Genomic DNA, 26,512 nt, shown 5'->3' on the forward strand with positions numbered 1-26,512 from the left:
ATCTGGGTTCCACTTATTAGCAATTCTAATTCAACAGGTTTCCAATAATCCCTAATCCCTCACCACAGAAGTGAGGGAAGAAGTATATCAAAATCACTTCTATCACTGTCCTCTTGGGAATAAGAAAAATGAGCCACTGTAATTAGTGGGAGGTGTATATAATAATAGTACAGAGTATACTGCGGGGGGTGGGGAGTGTGTATGAAGATAAACAGTAAGATTGACAGCCACTATAACAGGATTCAAAGGTGGGATTGGAGGGATGCCTGGGTGGCTCAGCGGTTTAGCGCCTGCCTTTGGCCCAGGGATCCCCCGCCTAGGTGAATTTTAACATTAATCATCACTTTCCAATTCTTAGATTTGAAAATGTTTTTAAATAACTGAGTTAAGACAGTTTGTATTTTACAAAGACTCCCTTCACAGTCTTCTGTGCAGTCTATTTGCCAATTTGTCCATCTGACATAGTAATAAATGGTTGGTTTGTACATGTCATTAAATCAGGAAGTGTTTACTAAATACATGATAATGTCTCACTAAGAATTTTGGGAAGTAGAAGGTTAGTACAAAGAAAGCCTCACCCAAGTTCAGGTGAGCCATATGGTGAGGCTTTTGGATTTCAGCCTTATTATATATCCAGCATTTATTGAGTCTTTACTGTATGTCAGGCATTGTACGTGCGTTTCATTTTTAATACAACAGCCTATGAAAAAGCTGAGGCGTAGGTTATTCAGAGTCACAGTGTTGGTGCTAGTATTCCAACCAGCTTGATCCACAGTTGGAGCTCTTAACTACTACTCTATATCGCATCCCATACAAGGCTTTTAGTAAATTAATATCTTAGGTTACAAAACATGTATATTTATTTGAAAATGAAATGTTAGGGAATTGTGTAACTTGTAAAACATTTTGTTTTGTGGAGGTTCATGATGTAAGATCAATAAAAACAAGATAATCCTAAAAATTTCCCAAATATATAAAGTTTAGTCCTGCATGTTTATATAAACTGTACATTGCACATGTTTCAATATGCTGTCTTGTAATTTAAACACATTTTCAGGCATAAAAATTTTGAGTGGTTACCCATTGTCTACATGGAAAACAAGCAAACGGTTTTTTTGTTTGTTTGTTTTGTTTTGGAGCCTCAAACACTTATTATCTCAGTTTCTGTGAGTCAAGAATCCGTGTGTGGTTTAGCTCATTTCTCTGGCTCAGGGTCTCCCAGCAAATTCCTTAATGTCAGCTTTGAGGTTACTTATTTTAGTTCCCCCTTTCTCAACTATACAGGCTTTTGTTTTGTGTAACCAAGATGGTCATTTCCACGTTTGCACTTTTGTTCATAGCTTCCTTCTGTTAGGAAATACCCTACCATCTTCTGCTTTTCCTGTTCGACTTTAAGACCTAAGTTAATTTATTATCTCCTTAGTACTTCTCTTTCGTCTAAACTCTTAAATCCCTCATTAGGCACTGTGTGTGTGTATGTATCCTACCTTGTCTTATTTGCTGTTTCCCTAACTGGATAAACCAGCAACATCATACATCATATGATGTAGTTTGTATCTTATACACACAAGGAACTCAATAACTGCTTGCTAGTGAAAAAGATAATAAAAAGCCATATATGCATGTCAGTGATGTTTTTACGTAAACATTCCATTTTGTTCATCTTGTCTCATTATAAATCTTAAGTTTAAAATCTGAAAATTTATATTCTTGTGGAAGATTTTAGTGTTTAATTTCATGAAGAAATGAAAGGTTGGAGCTCTAAAGGAGGGAAAAAAAGGTATGTTATGTGTCAATCTGTATAAATAGCAAGAATATGATCATAGTAATTAATATTTTGAGTTTTCTTTTTTCTTTTCTTTTTTTTAAGCAGGCTCCACACCCAGCGTGGGGCTCAAACTCATGACCGTGAGATCAAGAGTCACATGGTCCACTGACTGAGCCAGCCAGGTGCCCCAATATTTTGAGTTTTTAGAAATGAAAACTCAAATTTCCTTGACACTTGATATGTTTAATTATCCATACTCCAAAATAGTTTTCTTGAATACTTTTTCTTGGTTTGAAAACATTCTGTATAAATTTGACTTATATTTCTTTCTAAATTTGGAGCTTACATAGAGAGAGCTGTTATTTATTTATTTATTTATTTATTTATTTATTTATTTATTTAAAATATTTTTGTTTATTTGACAGAGCACAAGCAAGGAGAGGGGCAGAGGGAAAGGGATAAGCAGACTCCTCACTGACCAGGGAGCCTGACACAGGGCTCTATGCCAGGACCCTGAGGTCATGACCTGAGTTGAAGGCAGACACTTAACTGGCTGAGCCACCCAGGTGCCCTGAGGAAAGCTTTTATTTTTTTAAATGTAATTTAATTTTATTATTTTTTAAGATTTTTTATTTATTTATTCACGAGAGACACAGAGAGAGAGAGAGAGAGGCAGAGACACAGGCAGAGGAGAAGCAGGCTCCATTTAGGGAGCCTGATGTGGGACTCAATCCCGGGACTCCAGGATCACTCCCTGGGCCAAAGGCAGATGCTAAACCGACGAGCCACCCAGGGATCCCCAAGTTTTGCCATATTTAAATGTGTTTAGAATCTAGACTCATTTTTCAGTTCACCATTGCTGTATACTTGCTTCCTTTCTATCTCATCCTTTCTGTCTTTCTAGAAACTTTTTAGGCAAAGATGCTTTGTTTTTAGTACTCAATCCACATAGCGGGGTAGTGGGGAAGAAATGAAACTAGGACATTACTACCACTTTCCAGATACCCACCAAAGGATTGTAAACTGTTCCTGAGATCTATGTAAGATCTTCTGTGTGTCTAGGTGGCAGGGTATGGATTTAGGAGGAGTATAGGTTTTCACTGAACTGGAACCAGTAAGACTCTATTACATATACATTGCCTGCTGACTCCTCTCTGTCACACAGATCTAGGGATGATAATTTCCCTTAAATACCAGCTTTGTCTAGTTAGAGGAGCTTTATCCCAGGAGAATGCAAAATTTAGGTGTCATTATACTTGCCAAGCAGGTATTAATTTATTTAATATTAAAAGTTCAATATACCCTTTAGAACTTTTATGATTTCACTACCTATTTCTATTACTCATGACCATTTTTTTATTGTTCAGTGTGGCATGCAGTTATAAACACAAGATTGAGTTGGTTTAGATTTTGGTACCCTATAACTGTCCATTGATGTTTTAGAAGTTTATTGGTGTTTTGCACTTTAAAGTGCTGTATTCCAAAGATGTTAAAGCCCTGAGAAAATAAAATGTATCCATGTGCCTATCTTTTAATTTTTACTTAGAAGCCAATTAGAGTCATTAGAAATGTGTGTAACACCTTAACTATTGATTATATAAGTCATCTTATTAGGTATATAAAACAGGTTTTTTAAAAAACAATCATGTTTTGAATATGAAAACAAGTATGATTCTAACCATTATTATGTTAATTGAAATTAATTTTCATATATTTAAACTGTTAACCACAAATGGCATGATAAACAGACCTAGCTTCTTCCTCTTTTTTCTATTATAATCTTAACTCCTTTGGTGATTATTAGACAAAAACATAGTAAATAAATAAAGTGCACTAATTTAAGTATTACAGAGTAAGTTAGTATGTTTTATGGATGTTCATGGTATTAAACCAGGTACAGAAGATTGGAGGTAGAGTGAGAAAGGTTAGCAGGTTTCTGATAGGATGATTTTTCATTTTTATCATGCTTCTAAACTTCTGTAAACTGAAGATTTGTCTAAATTGTCTTTTTTGGTTTGTTGTATTGAGATGAAAATCAGATAATATAAAATTAGCCATTTTAAGGTATATGTTTCTTGGCAGTGTTGTGCAACTACCACCAATATCAAGTTTCAAAACATTCTTAAAACCCCAAAAGAAATCTATTGAGCAGTTAACCTCCTTAAGCCTATTAAGTTGCTCCCCATTCCCATCTACTATAGCTACTGTCAGCCACCAAATCTGCTTGCTGTCTTTACGGATTTACCTACTTGGGATATTTTATATAAATGGAACCATACAATATGTGACCTTTTGTGTCTGGCTTCTTTCACTTAGTATAATATTTTTGAGGTTTACCCAAATTGTAGCATGTATTGGTACTTCACTCCTTTTTATAGTTGAATAATACTTTCTTGTATGCAGTTATTGGGCATTTGAATTGTTTCCATCTTTTGGCATTTGTTAGTGCTGATACAGAGATTTGCGTAAAAATATTTGTTTGAATATCAGTTTTTGATTCTTTTGGGTATTGCTGGAATTGCTGGATCATATGGTCTGTCTTTAATATCTTTAGAAACTGCCAAACTCTTTTCCACAGTGGCTATACCATTTTATTATATTCGCACCAGCAGCATATAGTTTCTCCACATCTTGTCCATCACTTGTTCTTTTCCTTTCTTTCCTTTTCTTTTTTTTTCTTTTTCTTTCTTTCTTTCTTTCTTTCTTTCTTTCTTTCTTTCTTTCTTTCTTTCTTTCTTTCTCTCTCTCTCTCTCTCTCTCTCTCTTCTTTCTTTCTTTCTTTCTTTCTTTTTCTTCCTCCCTTCCTTCCCTTCCTTCCCTTCCTTCCCTTCCTTTCCTTCCTTTCCTTCCTTTCCTTCCTTCTTCCTCCACTGTGGGGCTTGAATTTATACTCTGAGATCAAGAGTCACATACCCTATTGACTCAGGCAGCCAGGTGCCCCAATTTCTTCTTTCTTTTTTTATTTTTTATTTTTTTTTAATTATTTTTTTTATAATTTATTTTTTATTGGTGTTCAATTTACCAACATACAGAATAACACCCAGTGCTCATCCCGACACATGCCCCCCTCAGTGCCCGTCACCCATTCACCCCCATCCCCTGCCCTCCTCCCCTTCCACCATCCCCATTCGTTTCCCAGAGTTAGGAGTCTTTATGTTCTGTCTCCCTTTCTGATATTTCCCACACATTTCTTCTCCCTTCCCTTTTTTTTTTAAATAAATTAATTTTTTATTGGTGTTCAATTTACCAACATACAGAATAACACCCAGTGCTCATCCCGTCAAGTGCCCCCCTCAGTGCCCGTCACCCATTCACCCCCACCCCCCACCCTCCTCCCCTTCCACCACCCCTGTTCGTTTCCCCGAGTTAGGAGTCTTTTTCTTCTCCCTTCCCTTATCTTCCCTTTCACTGTTATTTATATTCCCCAAATGAATGAGAACATACACTGTTTGTCCTTCTCCGATTGACTTACTTCACTCAGCATAATACCCTCCAGTTCTATCCACGTGGAAGCAAATGGTGGGTATTTGTCATTTCTAATGGCTGAGTAATATTCCATTGTATACATAAACTACATCTTTATCCATTCATCTTTTGATGGACACTGAGGCTCCTCCCACAGTTTGGCTATCGTGGCCATTGCTGCTATAAACATTGGGGTGCAGGTGTCCCCGCGTTTCATTGCATCTGAATCTTTGGGGTAAATCCCCAACAGTGTAATTGCTGGGTCATAGGGTAGCTCTATTTTTAACTCTTTGAGGAACCTCCACACAGTTTTCCAGAGTGGCTGCACCAGTTCACATTCCCACCAACAGTGTAAGAGGGTTCCCTTTTCTCCACATCCTCTCCAACATTTGTTGTGTCCTGCCTTGTTAATTTTCCCCATTCTCACTGGTGTGAGGTGGTATCTCATTGTGGTTTTGATTTGTATTTGCCTGATGGCAAGTGCTGTGGAGCATTTTCTCATGTGCGTGTTGGCCATGTCTATGTCTTCCTCTGTGAGATTTCTGTTCATGTCTTTTGCCCATTTCATGATTGGATTGTTTGTTTCTTTGGTGTTGAGTTTAAGAAGTTCTTTATAGATCTTGGAAACTAGCCCTTTATCTGATACGTCATTTGCAAATATCTTCTCCCATTCTGTAGGTAGTCTTTTAGTTTTGTTGACTGTATCCTTTGCTGTGCAAAAGCTTCTTATCTTGATGAAGTCCCAATAGTTCATTTTTGCTTTTGTTTCTTTTGCCTTCGTGGATGTATCTTGCAAGAAGTTACTGTGGCTGAGTTCAAAAAGGGTGTTGCCTGTGTTCTCCTCTAGGATTTTGATGGAATCTTGTCTCACATTTAGATCTTTCATCCATTTTGAGTTTATCTTTGTGTATGGTGCAAGAGAGTGGTCTAGTTTCATTCTTCTGCATGTGGATGTCCAATTTTCCCAGCACCATTTACTGAAGAGACTGTCTTTCTTCCAGTGGATAGTCTTTCCTCCTTTATCGAATATTAGTTGACCATAAAGTTCAGGGTCCACTTCTGGGTTCTCTATTCTGTTCCATTGATCTGTGTCTGTTTTTGTGCCAGTACCACACTGTCTTGATGACCACAGCTTTGTAGTACAACCTGAAATCTGGCATTGTGATGCCCCCAGATATGGTTTTCTTTTTTAAAATTCCCCTGGCTATTCGGGGGTCTTTTCTGATTCCACACAAATCTTAAAATAATTTGTTCTAACTCTCTGAAGAAAGTCCATGGTATTTTGATAGGGATTGCATTAAAGGTGTAAATTGCCCTGGGTAACATTGACATTTTCACAATATTAATTCTTCCAATCCATGAGCATGGAATATTTTTCCATCTCTTTGTGTCTTCCTCAATTTCTTTCAGAAGTGTTCTATAGTTTTTAGGGTATAGATCCTTTACCTCTTTGGTTAGGTTTATTCCTAGGTATCTTATGCTTTTGGGTGCAATTGTAAATGGGATTGACTCCTCAATTTCTCTTTCTTCAGTCTCATTGTTAGTGTATAGAAATGCCACTGATTTCTGGGCATTGATTTTGTATCCTGTCACGCTACCAAATTGCTGTATGAGTTCTAGCAATCTTGGGGTGGAGGCTTTTGGGTTTTCTATGTAGAGTATCATGTCGTCAGCGAAGAGGGAGAGTTTGACTTCTTCTTTGCTAATTTGAATGCCTTTAATGTCTTTTTGTTTGAATGCTGAGGCTAGGACTTCCAGTACTATGTTGAATAGCAGTGGTGAGAGTGGACATCCCTGTCTTGTTCCTGATCTTAGGGGAAAGGCTCCCAGTGCTTCCCCATTGAGAATGATATTTGCTGTGGGCTTTTTGTAGATGGCTTTTAAGATGTTGAGGAATGTTCCCGCTATCCCTACACTCTGAAGAGTTTTGATCAGGAATGGATGCTGTATTTTTTGTCAAATGCTTTCTGTGCATCTAATGAGAGGATCATATGGTTCTTGGTTTTTCTCTTGCTGATATGATGAATCACATTGATTGTTTTACGCGTGTTGAACCAGCCTTGTGTCCCGGAGATAAATCCTACTTGGTCATGGTGAATAATTTTCTTAATGTACTGCTGGGTCCTATTGGCTAGTATCTTGTTGAGAATTTTTGCATCCATGTTCATCAGGGATATTGGTCTGTAATTCTCCTTTTTGGTGGGGTCTTTGGTTTTGGAATTAAGGTGATGCTGGTCTCATAGAACGAATTTGGAAGTACTCCATCTCTTTCTATCTTTCCAAACAGCTTTAGTAGAATAGGTATGGTTTCTTCTTTAAACGTTTGATAGAATTCCCCTGGGAAGCCATCTGGCCCTGGACTTTAGTGTCTTGGAAGGTTTTTGATGACTGCTTCAATTTCTTCCCTGGTTATTGGCCTGTTCAGGTTTTCTATTTCTTTTTCTTTCTTTTTTTAAATAGCTATTCTAATGAGTGTGAAGTGGTATCTCAATGTAGATTGATTAGTTTTTCCAAATCACTAATGATATTAAATATCTTTTCATGTGTTTATTGGCCATTTGTATATTTTATTTGGAAAAATGTTTATTTAGATCTTTTGCACATTTTTAAATTGGGTTGTTCTTTTTTTGTTGGGTTGTAAGAGTTCTGTATGTATCCTAGGTATTGATTCTTTATCAGATATGTGATTTGCAAGTATTTTCTCCTTTAATATTGTTCATTCTTTTCACTTTGCTGACAATATCGTTCCATATGTAGAAGTTTTTTCATTTTTTAAAAAATTTTTATTTATTTATGATAGTCACAGAGAGAGAGAGAGAGAGAGAGAGAGGCAGAGACACAGGCAGAGGGAGAAGCAGGCTCCATGCACCGGGAGCCCAACGTGGGATTCGATCCCGGGTCTCCAGGATCTTGCTTGCCCTGGGCCAAAGGCAGGCGCCAAACCGCTGCACCACCCAGGGATCCCAAGTTTTTTCATTTTGATAAAGTCCAGTTTTATCTATTTTTCCTTTTTGTTTGCTCATACTTTTGGCATTACATCTAATAGTAAACTGTTAGCAAATCCAAGGTTATCATGATTTGCCCCTCTGTTTTCTTCTGAGAGATTTATAGTTTTAATTGCTATATCTAGGTTATTGATCCATTCTGAGTTAAATTTTGTATATGGAGTGAAATAGGGATCCAGCTTTATTCTTTTGCATGTGAATGTCCAGTGGTCTCAGCACCATTTGTTTAAGAGGTTCATCTTTACCCTGAATTGGCTATTGGTGTTTGAGTTTACTGCTAGATTTTCAGTTCTATTCCATAGATATTTTGGGTTTATTTCTAGATTTTCAGTTCTATTCCATTGGTCTGTCTTTATGCTGGTACTACACTATTTTTTTTTTTTTTTTTTGTTTTAATGATAGTCATAGAGAGAGAGAGAGAGAGAGAGAGAGAGAGAGACATAGGCAGAGGGAGAAGCAGGCTCCATGCACCGGAAGCCCGATGTGGGATTCGATCCCGGGTCTCCAGGATCGCGCCCTGGGCCAAAGGCAGGCGCTAAACCACTGCGCCACCCAGGGATCCCCTGGTACCACACTATTTTGATGATTATTGTTGTTTTTAAGGTTTTATTTATTTATTTATTTATTTATTTATTTATTTATTTATGAGAGACAGAGAGAGGCAGAGGCACAGGCAGAGGGAGAAGCAGGCTTCCTGAGGGGAGCCTGATGGGGGACTCAATCCCAGGATCCTGGGATCAGGACCTGAGCCAAAGGCAGACTTTCAACCACTGAACCATCTAGGTGCCCCGATCACTATAGTTTTGCAGTAAGTTTTGAAATTGGGATGTGTGAGTCTTTTATCTTTGTTCTTTTTCAAAATTATTTTGGTTATTCAGGGACTTTTGAAATTCCATATGAATTTGGGATCAGTAGTTCCATTTCTGCAAATAAGGCAGTTGAGATTTTGATAGAAATTGCATTGGATCTATAGATCACTTTGGGGAGTATCGCCATTTTAACAGTATCAAGTCAACTCATATACACAGGATGTCTTTTCATTTATTTAGGTCTTTATTTCAGTAATGTTTATAGTTTTAGTATATATATGTCTTTCCTACCCTTGGTTAAATTTATTGCTAAGTATTCTTTTTGGGTCTATTATACATGGATTTGTTAATTTCCTTTTTGGGTTTGTCATCACTATTCAATAGAAATACAGTTGATTTTTGTTTGTTGATCTTGTATGCTACAACACTGCAGAATTCCTTTAATGGCTCTAATAGTTTTGATATGGATTCTTTAGAAATTTTTTGATTCTTTACAATTTTTTATCGTAAAAATCATGTCATTCATGAATAGAGATGGTTTTACATCTTCCTTTCCAACTTGGATGCCTTTTACCTCTTTTTCTTGACTAATTACTTTAGCTAGAAATTGTAGTACAATATCGAGTAGAAGTGGCAATGCTGGGCATTCTTGTCTTATTCCTAGTTTTAGGGGCAGTGCTTTCATTTTTTGGCTGTTGTGTATGATATTAGCTGTTTTTTGCTGTTGTGTATGATATTAGCTGTGGGTTTTCTCATAAATGTCAAGGAAGTTTCCTTCTAAGTCTGTTTTTATCACAAAAAGGTGTGTAGGGTTTTGTGAAATGCTGTTTTTCTGTATCAATTGAGATGATCATATGTTTTTTTTTTTCCTTTAGTTTTATTAATGTGGTCTATTGCATTTTGTTTACAGGTATATTGAACTGGGATAAATTCCACTTGGTTGAGGTGTATAATCCTTTAAGTGTGTTGCTGGATTTCACTTGCTAGTATCTCATTGAGGACTTCTTTATATTCCTAAAGGATATTGGTTTGTAGGTATCTTGTGATGTCTTTGTCTGGCTTTCTTATCAGGGTAGCCTCAGAGAGTAAGTTAGGAAGTGTTCTGTACTCTTCTGTTTTTGGTTTTGGGTTTTTTTTTTTTTTTTTTTTTGAGAGTTTGAGAAGGATTGGCATTAATTCTACTTTATATGTTTGATAGGATTCACCAGTATAGCCATCTGGTCCTGGGCTTTTCTTTGTTGGGAGATTTTAATTACTGACTCAGTCTCTTTACTTGTTACACATATGTTCAAAATTTCTATTCTTGAGTCCGTTTGGATAGTTTCTAGGAACTTACCCATATCATCTAGGTTATCTAATTTGTTGGTGTGCATTGTAAATAGTATTGTTATAACCCTCTTCATTTCTGTAAGGTCATTAGTGTTGTCTCTTTTATTTTTTATTATTATTATTTTTAAGATTTTATATATTTATTCATGAGAGATACAGGGAGAGAGAGGCAGAGACAAAGGCAGAGGGAGACGCAAGCTCCCTGTGGGGAGCCTGATGCAGGACTAGATCCCAGGACCTGAGCAGAAGACATATGCTCAACCACTGAGCCACCAAGGTGCCCCAGTGTTGTTATCTCCTTTAAATTGGTTTTTAAGTAAGGCTTTTAATTTTTGTCTTGTTAGGTTATTTCTTGATTTGGTATGTTTTTACCTCAGCCCAGTTTGTTTCTCACACTTTAAAGGTGGAGGTATAGGAAACATGACAAGTACAACATCCAGAAGTGACTGTGTACTGGCATTACTGTATATCATTTCAAGTAGAGTTAAGTTTATCAGACTCCCAGACCACATCCCAGCCATACCAGTTAGAGAAAACAAACAAACAAATGTATTACACATGCAATTTTGCATAGTGCTATCTTACTAGTTTGTATTTTCTGAAGCTGATAGTAAGACTTTGTTGATTTGATTTTATATTAATGAATCTTCCTCATGCTTGGCTTTAGTTGTATTTCAAAACAAAGTTTATTCTTTCAGACATTTTTTTGCATAAATATTCCTTTCTTAAGTTTACACCCAAGAAAGAAGGGTCTACAATCTTAAAATTTAACAGAATGCTCTCATCATTTGCAGGATGTTATTAGCATCCATATGAACATATCACTGTGTAAGTTAAGAGCCTGAAGATGTAAAAAAAGCAAGAAAAATTTTTAGATGGGGTTTGGAGAGAGTTAAAAGTCTTTTGGTCTAGTTTATGAGTGGTTATATGAAGGAACTTTCAACCTGAAATGTTACTTCAGATTGGAAAAAGTGTTAGTGTTGGCAATAAAAGGTATTTTGCTTGTGTAACTACGGTGTTTTTTTTTTTTTGTTTTGTTTTGTTTTTGTTTTACTTGATCCCCATGGGGATGATAGTGCGTTCTGAACATGATTGAGAATTTTATGTGCCATTTGGTCAAGAAAGATGTTGATAGATACCCCAAGACTCATTAGGAAGCCAAGCTGTGACAGTGCCTAGCATTGAATGGGTATTTAATAAAATGCTTGATTATGTGGAGGTATCAACAAAAAATGTAACTATAAAACTACTTGAGTAGTTGTCTGAAATATAACAGAAACTGAGATCATTTTAAACTAACATTAGCTCTTTAAAACAAGCCACATTTTGAAATGCAGTAATAGGATTACTCTACTGGATGCAAAAGTGTGAGGGATGCCTGGATGACTCAGGTGGTTAAGCATCTGCCTTTAGCTCAGGTCATGATTGAGTCTTGGGACTGAGCCTTACATTAGGCTCCCTGCTCAGTGGGGAGTCTGCTTCTCCCTCTGCCACTCCCCTTGCATGTACCTGCTCTCTCTCTCTCTCTCTCTCAAATAAATAAAATCTTTAAAAATAAAAATAAAAGTTGTGGGAGCTCAGGAACAGCATTGTTCCTCTATTTGGAGAGATGGCTATTGAAAATTACAAGAAAGAAAATCTTGTGTTATTATAAAAATAATTCAGATACACTAGAGAAAATTTAGAAAATATAGGTCAATGTAAAACTGAAATAAATCATCTCTTATCCTAAAATAACTTTCCTTCCTTCCTTCCTTCCTTCCTTCCTTCCTTCCTTCCTTCCTTCCTTCCTTCCTTCCTTCCTTCCTTCCTTCCTTCCTAGATTTTATTTATTTATTCATGAGGGACACAGAGAGAGAGAGAAAGGCAGAGACACAGGCAGAGAAGCAGGCTCCGTGCAGGGAGCCAGACGTGGGACTCCATCCCAGGTCTCCAGGACCACACTCTGGGCTACAGGCGCGCTAAACCACTGCGCCACCCGGGCTGCCCTAAAATAACTTTTCTTAACTTGTTTTCTATGCCTATGTATAAAATATAGGATCATTTCATATATGTGTGTGTATGTATGTATGTATGTGTATATATGTCTTTGTAGCCTCATAAATTTACTTAGCTAGAAGTTCAACATATGCAACTTTCTGTTAAAATAATGGGAATTAGGAATCCTGCCAGAAAGTTTCCTGTGTAATTAATATAGTCTTAAATGGCTGACTGGATATAGTAACTAGCTTTTCCTATGTAAATGAGACAGTAGTGTTGAATTGTTTATAACATTTATCTAAAATAAACATTAGTAAATGCTAATAAAAATATATTATGTACATAAGATCAAATCAGAATGTATAGTATTTTAAACTTCTTAGTAGTTCATCAGCCAACACTTCTCTGCCTTTTTTAGCTTACATTTTAAAATTTTGTTTTTATAAATAAATATACTGTAACCTGAAACAGAACTCTAGTTAATTTTCTAGGTTATGAAAAAACGTTAAAAACTTGGAATGGAAATGGCCTTGTTAGAGATTGTATTTACTATCTCAAATTCTGTCTATAATGGACAACATTGACAATAAAATTAAAAACAAAAAACATAAATGTTGAATTGTGAAATGAAATAGTTTATATGGCAGGAATTTGGTGGAAGGCATGGAGTTGAAATGGAGGGACATGAAATGGCGAGTGTAGTTTTGTTATTAAGGAGTGAGAAAAGTGAAAGGGAGGGAGGCCTCCTTGTAATTAATTTGAGGCACTTGGAAGATTTATTACTGTACAATTTGTCATTAATAGAACATCTACAACTTAGTCATTAACAGAACAAATAACTAGGTTTGCTATCTAGAGAAGGAAACCTGCTAACACTATTAGGAGGTGCAGGTAGTAGGGCAGCCCTGGTGGTGCAGCGGTTTAGCGCTGCCTGCAGCCCGGGGTGTGATCCTGGAGACCCGGGATCGAGTCCCGCATCAGGCTCCCTGCATGGAGCCTGCTTCTCCCTCTGCTTGTGTCTCTGCCTCTCTCTCTCTAGCTGTGTCTCTATGAATAAATAAATAAAATCTTTAAAAAAAAAAAAAAAAAGGAGGTGCAGGTAGTGCAAGATTCAGAGACTTCTAGGTTAGAAGATTAGCATGAAGGGTGCCTGGGTGTTAGTTAAGTGTCTGACTCTTGATTTTCACCCAGGTCAATATCTCAGGGTTGTGAGATTGAATCCTGTGTTGGATTGCTGCTTAGTACAAAGTCTGCTTAAGATTCTTTTTCCCGGGATCCCTGGGTGGCGCAGCGGTTTGGCGCCTGCCTTTGGCCCAGGGCACGATCCTGGAGACCCGGGATCGAATCCCATGTCGGGCTCCCGGTGCATGGAGCCTGCTTCTCCCTCGGCCTATGTCTCTGCCCCTCTCTCTCTCTCTCTGTGTGTGACTATCATAAATAAATAAAAATTAAAAAAAAAAAAAAAGATTCTTTTTCCCTTCCTCTTTTCCTTTCTGCTCCTCCCTCTGCTCATGTGCACGCACTGCCTCCTTCCCTCCCCCGCCCTTTCAAATAAATAAAATCTTAAAAATAAAAAACAAAAAAAACCAAAGATCAGCATGAAAGCTCCTGAGCAAAGTTGTTAATCTCAGGGTAGAAGCTGTCTGCAGTCAGTCCTGTCTAGGCATAGGCAGCTCTGGGTCTCTTGGTGTTAACAGAAGCCAGAAGGATTTCAGGATGCATCCTATTATCAAGAGAGGCATTATCAGATACTAGGAGCATTTCACAAGGTGAGATACTTGGAATTATTTAAATGATGTAACATGCCTTCATGGGCTGGAGGAAGCTATTTAAGCTTTTTAGGAAGAAAATAAAAGAATCTTTGGTGAAGTACGTTATGTGACTTGATACTTTCATTTATACTCTGATTCAGTCTTTTTTGGCTTAGGCTTTGGGGAGCAGGGTCTGATTTTTTTGTTAAACACACCAGCCTTGAATGTGGCTCTTGAACCACAGATTGAGACAGACAGGCAGCACTCCTTACACTTGGTTGGAGCAGGGTCTGATTTTTTTGTTAAACACACCAGCCTTGAATGTGGCTCTTGAACCACAGATTGAGACAGACAGGCAGCACTCCTTACACTTGGTTGGGACTTGTAAGTTTTTGATTCCTGTTGTCTAAGCATCCTGGTTCAATCCCTCATTCCTCTGAGGCCTTCGGGATAATGTATGAGAAGAGAAGTTAGAACAGTAATTTTATAGTAACTACTTTGGAAACTCTTTAACTACATAAACATCAAATCAGAATTTTAAAACTTTCCACTAAACACTAACATTAAAAATCTATCAAGTTCTTAAAAAAAAAATCAAGTTCTATTAAAAGATTATATTTCTGTTAAGAAGAGAGTTAATTGACTGCCAAATGATTGGGACCTATTAACATCTCTTACATAGCAATTTTCACTTAATGAAATTATATCAATAACTACAAAACAGTATAGTATTCATTGTTTCCATGTTCCTTTACAGAATGAAGTCCTATATTATCCTATTTTATACAATGTTTTTTTTCCATCATAAAAATACTTGATTACTATAGAAAAACTCAAAATGTATAGAGGTGACCAAAATAAGTATCTAAAATTTGATACCCCAAAATAACCATTAATAGAATATTGGTTTTATGCCACTTAACAAATGTTGCAACATTTACTAAGTTTGGTTGTTTTTGCCTAAATAATTATTCTTTCCAAAGTTATTTAACTTTAAAAAGGATAAATTTTTAATAAGTTTTAACTAAAATGTATGTGATATCCTTGAAATCCATATAGAACTGGCATCAAATGATTTAGCTTTCTCTGGGACCTGAATATCAGGCCTAGTTTTGATGGCAAACACTCATTAAACTATTATTTAATGGCAAAAGTAGTAAATGCCACCTATTATTCAAAAGCAGGGTGTCAATTTAGAACTCTAATTATAAATTACCAAATAACTGGGGAGGCCTGGTGCTCAGTGGTTGAGTGTCTGCCTTTGGCTCAAGTCTCATATCGGACTCCTGCAGGGAGTCTGCTTCTCCCTCTGCCTATGTCTCTCCCTCTCTATATCTCTGTCTCTCATGAATAAATAAATAAATAAATCTTTAAAAAAATCAAATAATTGGTAGTAGTAACTAATACTAGCTGGTAAAGGTAAGTTTGTAAATTTCTTTTCATCCTAAAAGTCACCGTTAAAACATGGGGAATATGTAGAGTATTTTCTGGATAAAACTGGGAATATAGCATATAAACTGGGGATAAAGGGATGGTTTAGGAAAGAGGAGCAAACTGCATGTAGACTTTGGAGGATTTTATTTTTCTCACTTTTCAAATGAGATTAGGCCAATTTGAGTTAGTGTTTGTTTAGAACTTAGGGAAGGGATGCCTGGGTGGCCCAGCGGTTGGGTGTCTGCCTTTGGCTCGGGTCGTGATCCCGGGGTTCCCGGATCGAGTCCCACCTCAGGCTCCCTGCATGGAACCTGCTTTTCCCTCTGCCTACATCTCTGCCTCTTTCTCTGTGTCTATCATGAATAAATAAAATCTTAAAAAAAAAAAAAAGAACTTTAGGAAAGGGTGAAAGAGTTGGCTTTTAGGAAATCTTTTTCGTTTTTTTTTTTTCTAAATTTTTATTTAAATTCTAGTTAGTTAACATACAGTACAATATTGGCTTTAGGAGTAGAATTCAGTGATTCTTCACTTACATACAACACTCAGTGCCCATCACAATAAGTGTTCTCTTAATACCCGTCACCCATCTAGCCCATTCCCCACCTACCTCCCTCCATCAACCATCAGTTTATTCTCTATCTTTACGTGTCTCTTATGGTTTATTTTTGTCTCTCTTTTACCACCCCCCTATGTTCTTCTGTTTTGTTTCTTACAGAGGAGTAAGTCATATGGTATTTGTCTTTGTCTGACTGTCTTACATTCTTTAGCATAATACACTTTAGTTCTATCTATATCATGAATGGCAAGATTTCATTCTTTTTGATGGTTGGGTAATATTCCATCGTGTATATACACCACATCTTTATCCATGTATCAGTCAATGGACATTTGGGCCCTTCATAATTTCGCTGTTATTGATAATGCTGCTATAAACATCAGGGTGCATGTACCCCTTCAGTTCTATATTTTTGTACCTTTGGGTGAATACCTCATTAGGGTAGTTCTATTTTTAACTTTTTGAGGAACCTCCATACTGGCTGTACCAGTTTACATTTCCACCAGTAATGCAAGAGAGTTCCCCTTTCTCCATATCCTCAGCAACGTCTTGTTTCCTGTGTTAATTTTAGCCCTTCTAACAAGTGTGAGGTGATGATAATCTCATTATGATTTTGATTTGCAAAATACATGTTTTTGTATGTGTTATTCCATTTAATGCTAGGCTACCCCATATAAGGTCCCATATAAGGTACTTAGTGTTTTATACTTACTTGATGATGAGAAAACTGAAACTCAAAGTTTTTTATTTAGGTCACAAACTCGGGTATTTTTTGCTTTGCTTCCAGTTCTTTCACTCATGTTTACCATTGTCTGATTTCTAAAGTTCTTTCCAATTGCTAAAATTCTGTGATTTTACAGAAGTGGAGAGAATAGTGTAATGAATTCCCATTTATTTATCTAGAATTACAAAATTATTAGCCCATTCCTAATTTATTTCACCCTGTATCCCCTTGCATTTGCCCCCCCACATTATTTTTATCCCCATATTAGTTTTTTTTTAAACTAATTTTAACTAAATAAAATTAGTTTTATTTATTTATTCATGAGAGACAGAGAGAGAGGCAGAGACACAGGCAGAGGGAGAAGTAGGCTCCATGCAGGAAGCCTGATGTGGGACTCAATCCTGGGACTCCAGAATCATGCCCTGAGCCAAAGGCAGACGCTCAACTGCTGAGTCACCCAGGCATTCCACTCCCATATTATTTTGACACAGATTCTTTAATATGATTTCATCTGTAAACATTTCAATATTTAGCTCTAAAAGAAACTAATTTTTTTTAAAGATTTTATTTATTTGAGAGAGAGAGCATGAGTGAGGAGGGTAGAGGGAGAGGGAAAAGCAGTCTCCCTGCTGAGTGAGGAGCTGATGTGGGCTTGAGGTGGGGCTCAAGGTGGGGCTTGATCCTAGGACTCTGAGACCTTGACCTAAACTGAAGGCAATTGCTTAACTGACTGAGCCACCCAGGCATCCCAAGAAACTAAGTTTTAAAAATTTAAAACAAAAAACAAACAAACAAACAAAATAAATAAAAATAAAAATTTAAAACATAACTGTACTAATATTATCACTGTAAAAAAGTCATTAATTACTTCATATTCAGTTAATGCTCACATTTACCTTATTGTCATAATTTCTTTTTAAATGCTTTTTAAGTTGGGATTCAAATGAGGCTCATGTTGCAATTGGTTGAGATGTCTCATAGATATATAAAAATTATTATTTAAAATATTTTCTATTTCTTTAGGGAAGTTTTATTTTTTTATTATTTTTTATTTTTTTATTATTTTTAAAAGATTTTATTTATTAATCATGAGAGACACAGAGAGAGGCAGAGACACAGGCAGAGGGAGAAGCAGGTTCCATGCAGGGAGCCTGATGTGAGATTCGATCCTGGGAATCCGGGATCATGCCCCAAGCCAAAGACAGCCACTCAACTGCTAGACACCCAGGCCTCCCTTGAGAAGTTTGAGAATCACAGCAAAATTGAGTAGAAGGTATAGAGATTTACCATATAACCCTCTCATGTCTACTTGTTTAGCCACCATTTGTTGAAAAGACTTTTCTCCATTTTATTGCCTTCATTCTTATGTCAAAGATTAGGTGCTATATTTCTGTGGATCTATTTTTTGGGCTCTCTTTTCTGTGCTGTTGCTCAGTTTGTCTATTCTTTTGCCAGTACCACTCTCTCTGTCTTGACTATTTTGGCTTTATGGTAAGTCTTTTTTTTTTTTTCTCCATGTAATAGATTTTATTTTATTTATTATTTTATTTATTTTGAATGTATTTATTTTGTTTTATTTTTATTTTTTTTATTGGAGTTCAGTTTGCCAACGTATAGCATATCACCCAGTGCTCATCCCATCAAGTGCTTTCCTCAGTGCCTGTCACCCAGTCACCCCCCCCCCCCCCCAGGTCCCTTTCCACTACCCCTTGTTTGTTTCCCAGAGTTAGGAGTCTCTCATGTTCTGTTGTGTTTTATGGTAAGTCTTAATGTTGGTTAGTATAGTTGTCTGCCAACTTTGTTCTCCTTAAATATTGTGTTGGCTTTTCTGGGTCTTTTGCCTCTCCATATAATATTCAAAATCAGTTTTTTGATACCCTCCAAGGTAACTTGCTGGGCTTTTGATTGGGATGCACTGAATCTGTAGACAAAGTTGGGAAGAACTGACATCTTAATAATGTTGAATCTTTCTATCCATGAACATGGAATATCTCTTCATTTATTTATCTAGTTTTTTTATTTCATTCATCACATTTGTAATTCTCCTCATATAGGTTTTGTATAGCTTTGGTAGCTTTATGCCCATATATTTCATCTTTTTGGGTACTAATGTAAATGTTACTGTGTTTTCATTTCAAATTCTACTTGTTCATTGCTGGTATGTAGAAAAGCTTTTGTATTTTAATCTGTATGCTACAACCTTGCTATACTTATTTTTTCAGGAGTTGATGTTGATTCTTAGGATTTTTTTTTTTTTTTTTTTTTTACAAAGGTGATCATGTCATTTTCTTAGATGGATGTTTTTTTATTATTCTTTTCCAATCTTGTATAGCTTTTATTTCCTTTTCTTGTCTTACTATATTAGCTGGGATTTCTGGTATGATGTCAAAAAGATGTGAGACACCTTTTTGCTTTGTTCCTGATGTTATTATCTTTTAAAATCTACACCTTCTCTTTCTATCTCACATTTTTTTTCCTTGCAATTTTGTTTTTGTTGTTGAAGAAACTAGGTCTTTTGATTTTTAGAGATTCCCATGGCCTAGATCTTTGTAATTGTATCTCTGTTGTGTTCAGTATGTTTTTCTGTCACATTTATTATATGAAAAATATTAATTAGATCTAGAGGAGCATTGCCCAGTATAAATATAATGAAAGCCATAAATTTGAGCCATGTATGAGTAATTTGAAATTTTCTGGTATTCACTTTAAAAAAATAAAAAGAAACAGTTAAGGGGGCCCTGGCTGGCTCAGTCAGTAGGGCATGCGGGTTTGTGAGTTTGAGTCCCATGTTGGGTATAGAGATTACTTAAAAAAATAAAATCTTAAAAAAAAAAACCAAAACAGGTGAAATTGGTTTTAGTATGTTTTTATTCGATCCATTATATTCAAGATGTTCTTTCAACATACAACCAATATAATTTTTGAGGTAGTTTATACTTTTTTATACTAAATCTTAGAAATCTAGTGTAGGTTTTACACTTATGTTACACCTCATTTGGAATAAGCTGCGATTGCAAGTACCCGGACTCTTGTTTTGAACAACACAGATTTTTTTTTATTTTTATTTTTTAAAAGATTTTATTTATTAAATGAGAGAGAGAGAGAGAGAGAGGCAGAGACACAGACAGAGGGAGAAGCAGGCTCCATGCAGGAGGGGGCCCAATGTGGGACTCGATTCTGGGTCTCCAGGATCAGGCCGTGGGCTGAAGGCAGCGCTAAACTGCCGAGCCACCCGGGCTGTCCCAAACAACACAGATTTAGAGACTTGACCAGATTTAGGTTTCTTTTTATTTTTGTCAGAAAATAGAGAATGCCTGGTTATCTCTTTTTGGTGATACTGGTAACCATTCATGATCATTGTTTAGATCTAATAATTCATTAGAACTTATAAAGTAGTCACTTTTTTTTTTTTATCATTCTACCTTCATTTATTATCTGTAATATTTCTCTAAGAGGATACTTCCTATCCTTGGTTACTTGCAGGAATAGTTCACTTAGAAAAAGTAGGGTAAGTAATGCTTGATCCTTTTAGTTACAAATTATCAAGATAATGATTTGGTTCCCTAGCATTTGGATAAAAGATAACATTGGATAAAGGTAATCAGCAAAAAAAAAAAATTTTTTTTTTTTAAGTGTTACTGTGAACTCCTAGACTTAAAAAATACTCAAATTGTCCCATTTTTAGCCAGTGGGAGCCTCTTTAAGCTGATTTTTGAGTCCTCTAGACATGACCCTAATAGTCTTTGATAACTTTCTTGCATTCTGGGGTGTTAGTCTGTATTATCTAGGAAAACACAATCAATGGGATATATACACATATATATAGAAAGATATTTATTATAATGACTTTGCTTATGAATTTCAGAGGCTCATAAGTGAAAAGATCTGTGTTCAGCAAGTTGGAGGAGCTAATGTAGTTCCAGACCAACTCAAGACTCAGGAAGAGCCAGTGTTTAGGACTGAGTCTGAAGGAAGGAAAAAAAACCCAATGTATCAGCTTGAAGTCTCTTCAGCAGGAGGAATTCCCTCCTACTTGTGAGAGGGTCCAGCTTTTTTGTTCAATTCTGGCCTTCAGTTGATTGGATGGGACTTAAACACCCACATCAGGGAGGGCTGGGAGGGCAATTTGTTTACTCAGTCTACAAATTCAAATGTTAATCTCACTCAGAAACACCCTGACAGACACACCCAAAATAGTTTTTGACCAAATGTCTGGGCACCCTGTGACTCAGTCAAGGTGATATATAAAATTAACCACCACATCTGGTATAAGATGTTCGAGACTCATTTACGTGTTCTGCCCATGGAATCTGCCATTTTCCCAAGGAACCCGAATCTTTACTATCTTAAACAAAATCAAAGTACCAAAATCTTATAAATAATGTTGGCAATTAATAAATGACCTCTGATGATTCTTTTAATGATGAAAATACATCGAGATTCATAATTTTCAAAGCTTTACTTTAGAAGGCTTTGTTTTGGGATTTTTATCAAGAAAGGTGTAATTTCTTAAAAGCCATTAAAATGACTTATGTTGTAGTTAATTTTCTTTTTTTTTTCTTTTGTAGTTAATTTTCTTATTCTTTTTCTCGCTTTTGGGTGTCTGTCTACTCCTATGTTGATCTTTTTTTTTCTTTCTTTTTCTTTTTTCTTGTTTTTCTTTCTTTCTTTCTTTCTTTTTTCTTTTTTCTTTTTTTTTTTTGGTGAGCTCTGTGCCCACTATGGGTCTTGAACCCCTGACCCCAAGATTAAGAGTTGCCTGCTTGCCAGCCAGGTACCCCACTATGTTGATCTTTCTTAAGTTTTTGATACAACACTCAAAGAAAGCATAGAATGAAAGCTGATAGCCCAGAGTTTATACTTAGTAAAATGTATACAAGTGGTTGATAAGTATCTTTAAGTATCAATCTAAATAATTCTAGGGGGGCCTGGATGGCTCAGTCAGTAGAGCGTTGGAGTCTTGATCTCAGGGTTGTGAGTTTGAGGCCCATATGGACTGTGGAGATTACTTAAATAAAATCTTAAAAAAATTGATTCTACCTGTTAGTATATTACATAACCTAGAGTTACAGACATAATTGAGTTTATCCTCTTCATTTATAGAAAGAGAAATTGAAGCCTATATCTGTGGGAATGTTAGTGCTATAATGTTATAGCACTATATTCTATAGTGCTAGAATGTTAGTGCTGGATCACTTGTTTTTTAGAGTAAGCAGTGTGCTGATAGGACAACTTCATAGCTCAGAGACACACCACGGTGGCTCAAAATACTGGCATTGCTATTTACTGGCTATATGAACTTAAGGAAACTGGCTTTCTTATTTATTTGTAAGCTAGAAATAATAATAACTATGTCATGGGATTGAGTAATATTTTAAGGAACCTAGTACTATTCCTTCACATTGTAGGTATACTATAAATTGTGGCTTTTCCCATCCTCTAGTTTGCAGTTCTTTCTGCCATATTATTACTTCTTTTTAAAATTGAACATCAAGTATATCTAAAGTAGCTGAAAACAGTACTTTTCTTGTATTTTTTACCATGTTTGTATTATTCATTTAACAGAATTTTTCATTAACAGAATAAAAAAGTTGGTCTGGTCCCTCTCTGAATGTTTCAGGATGACAGTATTGAAGTTCAAATTGAGATTTTACTTTTCATTCTGAAGTACTTAATCAAAATAACTTTTGTTGTTATATCCCCATTTATCATAATTATTGAATATTAAACACAGATGTTTTGTTTTATTTTATTTTTAAAAGATTTTATTTATTCTTTCATGAGAGACAGAGAGAGAGAGAGAGAGAGAGAGGCAGAGACATAGGCAGAGGGAGAAGTGGGAGCCTGATGTGGGACTCAATCCCAGGACCCCAGGATCACGACCTAAGCCAAAGCAGACCCTCAACCATTGAGCCACCCAGGTGCCCAAAACACATGTTTTAAATAATATTTTGTGTCATCAAGGTAGGATGTAATCATGTTCATGCTTGTATTCTGCAGCAAACAGGGTAGTTTAGAAAGGCCATAATTTTTTTTTTTTTTTTTTTTTTTTTTTTTTTAGGCCATAATTAATAGATGTTTAAAAGCTGCTTTGATGTTCTTAGATTAAAGCTTGGCTACTAATACCCAATGCTAATATTTTAAATTATCACTCTCCTTTTGAACATGAACTGTTGGCTTGAGTTCTATAGAACTAGCTACAGGATTGTTTATGTGTAATTCATGTTTAATTTGAATGTGTAGAGAAAATCTTAGAAACTATTTATCTTCCAAAAAGTGTACTCTCATATTCATGCTGGTTGCTGTCTATTTGGATACAATTCCAAAAGCATACTTGAATGTTGACTTTTCCATGACAGTTAATAGATGGCTTTCTTCACTGGGAGGTATAAACATATGATTGCTAATGCCTAAGGTTCTATTTCATAAAATGAGTGAATTGATGATATATTTGAGGTGTTGGAGACTTCAGATTGGGAGACCCAGAGACCTTTTTTTTCTTTCTCCAATCAAAAAGGAGGCAATGATAGTTGTATTCAGCTCTTCTTAGAGTGATTTTCACTTGCTCTTTTCATTTTCTTGTAATTTCTCTGGTCTCTCACTACTTGTAAATTTAATTTTTACCACCACCCTCACCCCAAAATACTGAAAACTAATTGCTTTTGGGTTTCTGTTTCTCAGAATCACCAAATACATTGATTACCATTTTCTCTGATCTCATTGTATTCATTCATTGCAGTATATTAGGTTCTGTTAATCTTGAAGATCTTATCTCTGCTTTTCTTGTACTGTATTTTCCCTCCGATTCTTGAGCTGCACCTCATTTCCCTCCCTCACTGATGCAACTTCTTACTTGCATGCTGAAATATCTGTATCTGGAGACACACTTTTAACAGTTGTGCTGTCATCATCAGTCTGTGCACACTCAGATGGCTCAGCTGTTCTCATCTTTCACCACAAATTGACTGCGAAATCTATGTTTCTGTTATTCATCCCCCCTCCCTTTTAAAAAATATTTTATTTATTTATTCATGAGAGACACACACACAGAGAGGCAGAGACATAGGCAGAGGGAGAAGCAGGCTTCCTGTGAGGAGCCTGATTGTGGGACTTGATCCCAGGACCCCAGGATCACAACCTGAGCCAAAGGCAGATGCTCAACCACTGAGCCACCCAGGTACCTTATATCATTCATCCTTTTTTCTTCACTTATGGCTCTTATTCTTAAGACCTCAACATCTTACCTAGTTTCCTTACTGTCTCCTAAAACTTCCAGTGTGTCCAAGTCAAAGTCTTCATCTTAGAACAGATTTCATGGTCTTCCTTAATTGTCATTGGTATTTGTAGTATTGTTTATCTTGTCCCCAGGTTTAGTCATCACTGGCTCTTTCACACACCCCCTCCAGTTAATTTTGGCACAAAGTTACACAAATTCTAATTTTGCTTAGTATACTTTGGGAAATGCTGGCTTGTAGAGTTAAGGTTGGTTGAGTGGTTATCTATCTATCTATCTATCATCTATCTATCTATCTATCTATCTATCTATCTATCTATCTATCTAATCTGTCTATCAAATTGGCCTAAGTGTAGAGGGGTTTGGGAAGGAGTTTTATTTCTTAAGTAAAATTTTTTGGTGACCGTGGTTTAAAAGAAGGTGCCAGTGACATTATCTAAAACTTCTTAAAGGTACTAGTTCCTGAGCATGGCTGAGGCTTTCAGAACTTTTCTGGTATGATCTTCTGGGAATTGGAGAGGTCCCACCTGGATTTAAATCCAAGTGTTTATTCTTCCATTTATTCTTCCATCTGAAAACCTTTTACATTAAAACATTTGCTTTAGGGATAGTTCAGTGAAGATGATCCAAAGAGAAATGAAAAGGGTTTGAGAGAATAAATGCACACATATCACTGAACTTCTATGTTTAACCACGTCCCTTAGTCTTCAAACTTGGTTTTCCTCCTAAATTATCCATCTGTGAACTCTTTGGAAAGCCTATTATCTGGTAGCTGTTACGCTTGACTACCTTTTCCTTTTCTATATATGTGATACCTGGCATGCCCATCTCAGTCCACATTAGGCATGTTTTCTTGGTTAGTTATCAAGGAAGAACTTGCTGAGATTCTTTCTGTTTACATCTTATGGTTGCAAAATCAGAAACATAATGCTTTAGACGGATGAGCTGGCACATGCATTACCAATGTTTAGTGAAAAGAAAACAGGCCTCAAACATGCCACAACAAAAGCATAGAAACAAAAATTGCATTAGATTATAGTTAATTACTTCAAAAAGCAAATTGGCTTCTCTGTGTTATCTAATGAATGATTGCTGAAAAAGTCATAGTGGAGAATTACTTGTCCCTTGCTGGGCAAGTAAAAAAAACAAAACAAAACTGTTGAAACTATTACATTTTACATATTACATAAATAAAGATACTTAGGGCAGCCCCGGTGGCGCAGCGGTTTAGCGCCGCCTGCAGCCCAGGGCGTGATCCTGGAGACCCTGGATCGAGTCCCAGGCTCCCTGCATGGAGCCTGCATCTCCCTCTGCCTGTGTCTCTGCCTCTTTCTCTCTCTCTCTCTCTGCATCTCTATGAATAAATAAATAAAATCTTTAAAAAAAAAAAAAAGAAAGATACTTATAAGGTGTTCAATGTCCTCTTTTCTAGGTCTTTCTTATCTAGAATGTTTTCTTGTTTTCTGATTTTATTTACCAGAAATTGGTGATGGACATCACACTTAAGGAAGTGACATAAGAAGGGGGAACCCCCTTTTGCTTGTCAGATTGGTCTGTATATATCTTCATACTTTATATTTTATTGGTCATATAGCAATTTTCAACTGTTGGATTTTGTTTAACTTAGTTTATTAATATAGATATTGTCTTAGGTCTAACAATGATTTGTTAGTTGGGTTTAGCACTTAGAGGCTTTTTTCCCCCATGTAATTGAAACAGATATTTGCAGCATCGTTTTTTTCTTTTAAAGCAGGCTTCTGTGTCCAATGTGGGACTCAAACCAATGACCTCAAGACCGAGATTTGCACGCTCTGCTGACTGAGCCAGTCAGGGCCTCATGCAGCATCATTTTATAAAAATATATATACATATATATTTTTTTAAAGATTTTATTTATTCATGAGAGACACAGAGAGAGAGGCAGAGACATAGGCAGAGGGAGAAGCAGGCTCCATGCAGGGAGCCTGATGTGGGACTCGATTCTGGGACTCCAGGATCATGCCCTGAGCCAAAGCAGACAGATGCTCAACCGCTGAGCCACCCAGGTGTCCCTAAAAAGAAAAAAAAAAAAAAAATATATATATATATATTTAAATTTTATTTATTTATATATTCATGAGAGACACACACAGAGAGAGAGAGAGGCAAAGGCAGAGGGAGAAGCAGGCTCCACACAGGGAGCCTGATGTGGGACTCAACCTCGACCGCAGGACTCCAGGATCACGCCCTGAGCCGAAGGCAGAGGCTTAACTGCTGAGCCACCCAGGCGTCCCTAAAAAAATATTTTTAATTGAAGTCTAATTGACGTATAATATTAGTTTTAGGTGTACAGCATAGTGGTTCAGTAGTAACATATATTACAAAATGCTCACCACAGTAAGTGTATGACAATAATATTGACTATATTCCCTATGCTATAGTATTCATCCTCGTGATGACTTCTTTATTTATAACTGG

The 26,512-nt window shown here is 36.4% G+C and overlaps 1 protein-coding gene across 2 annotated transcripts in view; it reads left to right on the top strand.

Moving 5' to 3' along the window:
• The window catches only part of MEMO1 (mediator of cell motility 1), a 122,079-nt gene that overhangs the window by 22,579 nt on the left and 72,988 nt on the right, over positions 1 to 26,512 (top strand). The window lies entirely within an intron of this gene.

This window comes from Canis lupus, chromosome 12 (assembly GCF_048164855.1).
Source record: "Canis lupus baileyi chromosome 12, mCanLup2.hap1, whole genome shotgun sequence".
NCBI lineage: Eukaryota > Metazoa > Chordata > Mammalia > Carnivora > Canidae > Canis > Canis lupus.